Source organism: Pteropus vampyrus, unplaced genomic scaffold (assembly GCF_000151845.1).
Source record: "Pteropus vampyrus isolate Shadow unplaced genomic scaffold, Pvam_2.0 Scaffold157, whole genome shotgun sequence".
Classification (NCBI taxonomy): Eukaryota; Metazoa; Chordata; class Mammalia; order Chiroptera; family Pteropodidae; genus Pteropus; species Pteropus vampyrus.
Window position 1 is genome coordinate 272,376 of NW_011888938.1, and position 5,930 is coordinate 278,305.

The 5,930-nt window shown below is 51.9% G+C and overlaps 1 protein-coding gene across 4 annotated transcripts in view; it reads right to left on the reverse strand.

Annotated features, from left to right (window-relative positions):
* The window catches only part of EHMT1 (euchromatic histone lysine methyltransferase 1), a 111,355-nt gene that overhangs the window by 76,029 nt on the left and 29,396 nt on the right, over positions 1 to 5,930 (reverse strand). The gene's annotated exons all lie outside the window — the stretch shown is intronic.

Consider the following 5,930-nt stretch of genomic DNA (forward strand, 5'->3'; position numbering starts at 1 on the left):
CCAGGCCAGCGCCAGGCGGCCAGCGCCAGGCGGGGGCCAGCGCGAGGCCGCCGCGCCAACTCCACGGCGCGCGCTTCACGGCCCAGCTGCACCGCCGGCCAGCCTGGGACTGGGCTGCCTGACATGGCCTCGCGTTCCTCGTGCCTGGGATGGCCACGACGGTCCAAGCCCCGCTCAGGGGACCGTGAGGAGGCTGCAGGCCTCTTCCCACCGCCCCCGACAGCGGCGGCCGCTTCCTTTTTTAAAAGCCTTGTTAGCACCTCGCTTTTTGAAAAACTTGGTTGTCCCCGGTACCAAAAGGAGGGACGTGGTCCAGAGGCCCAGGCGAGAGGCGCCATCGCCCCCTCCCAGCCTGCCACGGCCGCTGGACGCTCAAACCTCGGGCGTCCCCCGAGGCCGTCCTCTGACCGTGTCCTGGCCGGCCACGCGTCCACTCCCTCATCGGCAGCTCCTCCTCGAGGGCCCAAGGGCCTCACCAAAGCGGACACCACTCACTGCCTGACACATGCGGGGGTCACACGCCAGGTGCAAGTGCGGGGTCGCCCGCCCCCTTCCCAGACACAACTCCCACCCCGAGGGGCGCCCTCGCTGTTTCGTGTTGTAAGAACTCCTTCCTAAAGAACAAGGAGGAGCTGGCTGGGAAAAGGCCACGATGGAAGGCCACCAGCACCGGGCAGGGGCGCGCGCCCGAGCTCGGGGCTGCCCGCCTGGAGCTGCGCCCTCCGAGCCCCGAGCCCTCTGGGTCCGGCCGGCCTTCTCATGGGTTCTGCCTGTTCTGCACTTCAACGGAACCAGAATTTCCTGTGAGTCTCAGTAAACGTGCTTTATTTACATTGCGGGGAGAGACCAATTTTTAAAGCTCCCGTGTTAGAGGAGCGAAGGGACAAACGGCCGGGCCGAGCAGACGGAGAGCTGGTCCCGGATGCGGGGCGGCGCCAGCCCGTCACAGTAACCAGCATGAGACGCCACCTCCTGCCCCCCAGGACGGCCATCATCAGAGGGACGGACCACAAGTGTGCATGAGGATGTGGAGAAAGCGAAACCCTTGTGCACTGCTGGCGGGAATACAAAACGACTACGGTCGGCTACGGTCCGACAGTTCCTCAGAAAGTGAAATAAAAAACTACCACACGACCCAGCAATTCCATTCCTAGAGATACACTCCAAAGAACGGACAACTGGCACGCACACACATACTTGTGCAACATGATCACCGCGGCACTATGCGAAGCAGTCACAGGATGGGAAAAGCTCGTGTGTTCCTCAACAGATGGACAAATAAACAAGGTGTGGTATATACAGACAATGGAATGTTATTCGGCCACGAAAAGGAATGAAATTCGGACACATCCTACAACATGGATGAACCTTGAAAACATTATGCTAGTAAGCCAGATACAAAATGACAAATCTTACGTAATTCTACTTATATGAGATGGATAGATGGATGGATGATAGATGGATGAATGGTGGATGGGTTAGTGGGAGGGAGGGTGGGAGGGCTGGTGGATGGATGGATGGATGAATAAACGGGTGGACGGATGGGTGGGTAGATGGATAGGTAGGTCGACATTTAGACAAGCAAATTCACGGAGACAGGAAGGGGAAAGGCGAAGTTATTGCTTAATGGGTACAGAGTTTCTACAAGGGGTGATGAAATGATTTAGAAATAGTAATGATGGTTGCACAACATGGTGAATGTACTTAATGCCACCAAAAAGTACTCTTAAGATGATAAAAATGTATGTCTATTTTATCAAAATAAAGAAAAATCGGGGGTGGGAGTGAGAAATGTGCAAACATGACCTTACAGGTGGAATCATGTACATCTTCAATAAAACAGCAAAAGGAGAGATGTATGTACAATAGTGAAAGCAGAAAATAACGTTTAATAAAAAAAGGGACATAGCATAATAGTGCTAACAGCACGACACCATGTATTTCTTAAAGATATTTGTTAACGTCCTGATGGTGAAAGAATGTCTTCATGTTCAGTGAAAGAATGTCTTCGTAAGGAAAACACACTAACATACTCGGGAGCGATGGGGCACCTGGGAGGCGACTTAATCTCAAATGGCTCACGAAAAATCATTCATCATACTTGCAACTTTTCTATTGTTTGGCAGTATTTCAAAAGAAAAGGAAAAGTTTTGTAAACAGAAAAAATGCAACACACATAGAACAATACTATGTATCTTCGGTGGGTTCAAAGACCCTCTATTAAGCTGAAGGGAGAGCGCGGGGAGGGTCCACATCAAACCGCCTGACAGAAGCTGCAGGCAGAGTACGCAAGGCGGAGGCAGGCAAGGCAGACCCTGCCTGAACAGGGTTTGATTTTCAAAAGAGAAATTCATTATTACCATATAATTTGGGTCTTTAAGGAAAATTGGGAAAAATTTTAAAGTGAAAATTATCCATAAGCCAACTATTTTAACATTTGTGCATAAACTTCCCAACATTTTCAGTGCAAATATAAATGTATAACTAACAGACTATAAACTGGGACGCCACGCATGCTGCTGGTGACCATCTTTCTTTGACTATGGGAGCAAATGAATCCATCTCATCACAGTAGAGGCTGCAGAGACCCCACTGTGAACTGCGCCCCCGCAGACCCCACTGTGGGGACACTCAGGCACTGTCCACGTCTCAGGGCTACGAACAGCCTGGGAGCTGTGTCTTCACTTCACTTACTGCTATGTGTAGTTCTCTGGACATTTCTCTGGGAATAGCTATGAAAGAAGGGACAAAGCCTAAAATTAAAGGCAGCCTCTTTCCCTCTCACAAATGATGTGCCATGTGTCTTGGCAGGGCTCCTAAACTGAGGGGTCTCTCTCCTCCATTTTTAAGCTCAAACCACTTAAAAACTATCTTGGAAGAATGACTGCAGACCCTTTTCACGTCAATTCGTGCCACACCCATTAAGCAGGGCGCCGCCATTCCAGTTCTGAGGGGAAGAACCTCTCCCCCGACCCAGCCCGCACTCTGCAGGGGCGGAGCCCACCGGCCTGAGACTGACACCCAGCCATGCTGCGTCACCGTCTCAGGGACCGCGTGTCCTAGACACAGGCAGAACAGTCCTCCCGGCTGCATCCACACACCTAAGGAGCTGACAACAGAGCTGAACCTGGGCAAAGACATGGACCGTGAAACAGACGCCAAGTCCACCCACTGAATGTCCCACTTCCAGACCAAGGAATTCAGTAGCCACTGAGCTGATCCTCAGTATCATGAACTATGAGAAAACCATAAGGCACGCGAACCTCCACTGTTTTCCGAACTTCGATGGGCCGGCGAGGTCCAAACCAGGAGCTCAGGGTGACGACGCCCAGCACTACACGACGCTACATAAACGAGATCCTCTCTGACCTCCAAGGATGTGACACTACCCAAAAGATGCCCAGGTGACATGCCGTTAGCCACAATCTGCCTTCCTCCTATGACAGGGACGGCCAGCCAGCACGCGACATCAGCCAGGTCCCCGAGCTGTGCAGACACGCTCGCACACTGCTGCCTGGCCTTGCTCGGGCCCCAGGGACGTCCGCTCTCTCTACCGGTTAGGATTCCAGAAGGATGAAAGTCAACTGCTCAGTAGAGAAAAATATCACGACCCCTCGAACAGCACAAATTTTCTACCGAAAACAACAAAAAGCCATTAATTCCACATAGAACACAAAAAGGTTGACATTAGGAAGAAAGAGTTCACTTGGAATTTTTACCTTTTTACGATTTTTAAATGTTTAATAAATCCCAAACCCAGTGACCACTTTAGACGGTTTTCACCGTTTCGACAGCTCCCCGCAGCATAAAAACGAGGGCCGAAGGAACGCACAGCAAGCCCTGGGGTCGCCCTTCCGCCCCAGCCTTGGAGTGTAAACATTCCAGCCGAACGAGCCAAACGGCTCCAAAGGCTCGGCGGTCCTCGGGACAGCCAAAACCTAGGAAGGACGAGCGGGGCGAGCGTGTCCCACACACCGGGGCCCTCGCTGTGAGGCTGGGGTCCGAGGGGGACCGGAGGCAGCAGGCAAGAGCCGGATGTCAAACCGATGGCCTGGACAAGGGCCACCGGGACCTGCCAGCATAGTGGGGACCCCAAATTCCTGGGAGGAATGTACTGACGTCACACACACATCGTGCACAGTCGAAGTCTAGCTCCTCGGGAAAACCAGCTGTTTGAGACAGAACATTGTGGAACGTGCGACGCGGGCGCTACGGAATCTCGGCGGAATCCTTCGGATGAACGTGGCTCCGGGACTCCGATCTGATCCCCGCGGGCTGAGGCGCTGGTTACACACACGGCAAAAACGATGACAACGCAGCACGGCTCTGACCGCACACACGTTCGCGTGGCCCTCACACCGAGGGCTCTGTGAGTCGGCGACGCCCAACTTCTGGCTATCGTCCTCCACGGCGGCTGAGAAACCCTGACAAAGAACAATCTCACGACGGCGAAATGGCGCCGATTACAAACAGCGGCGTTTCACGGAGCACGAACAGTGCCATTCTGCCCTTCTCGACGGACCGCTCCTCCCGGTGCCACCAACAGCGCATGTCCCCGGATCCCCACGAGTGCCGGCTTTAAAACACCTGGTACGACAGGTAATTATACTGATGTGTCACAACATGATTCTGTGAAAGAAAACCTACTACTGCCTATGAAAATTCTAAACTTTTTCACTAAATGTATTTATGAGACAAGAAACAGTCCCGTGTAAAAAATAAAAATATAGTACAGGATGAAGGGACACTTCCAATCAGTAGGAAGAGAGAATAGTGAATGAAACAGTCAACGAGACAAGTGGCTAATGGCTGGGGCTAAAAGGTTATCGTAAACATAAATCAATGAGTAAATGATCAAATACAAAACAAAATCATAAAAGCGCTAGGAGAAAATGTGATAATCCTAAAACGAGGACTTCTTAATTCTGAGCATAACATTAAGACCAGGAATCACACGAGCAAAGCTTTACAGATTTAACTACCAAAACGTTTTAAACATTTATGTGGCAAAATAAATAACTTTAAAAGACAAAAAATATATGCAACATGTGCGGCTAAGTACATTAGGTTTAATATTACAAATCAATTTTTAAAAACAGACAACAGGAAAAATGAGCAAAAGAATTGAGCAGGCATTCCCGAACGGCCGGCAGGCACACCCCCACTGGTAAGCGCAGGGCGGAGAGGCACACTCCGCGGCCGTCCCACGAGAGCAGCGTCACCGGGAAACGGAGCGAGCCAAGGACATTACGAGCCTTCGAGAGGTATCAGCAAGTGACTCCAGCAACATGTACAAAGAATGATCCATCCACGACTGAGTGCGAGGTTGGTTTAACATCTGAAAATCAAATAATAATAGACTACAGGACGAAACCCTCAATGATCATTTCAATAGATGCAGAAGAGCATTTGACAAAATTCTTCCATGATAAAAACGCTCATCCTGACACAGAACGTCTGTGGCAAACGCCTAACACTTTCCCGTGAGATCGAGAACAAGCCGAGCAGGCCCACGTGCCGCCCCTGCGGGCGCCGACCACACCCACGCCGGGGGCTCTGGCCTGTGCAGGGGAGGGACAGTGCGACACAAGAAGAAACGGAAATCCCCTAATCCTCTGCCGACAGCGAGCGCCCCAGCACATGTGTCCCTTACAGCTTCCACACTCGTGGGCTCGTCACACACTGGCTTTCAAACTACTTGTCCACTCAACTTGAGAGTAAGGGTGGCTGCGGATCGCGTTAGGAAGGGCGGTGGTGTCATGCTGCACGTGCAGGTGGCAGCCACCACAAACGCCCCTGGGGCTGACCCTGAACGAAGCTGTCCCAGCGAGCTTCACCCCTCATACAGTCACCAGGCTCTATGCCTGCGACGCTTCCCAGAGACTCCGCTGCTGTCCCTTGTCTTAAGCCGAATCACCCCTACAGTTGCT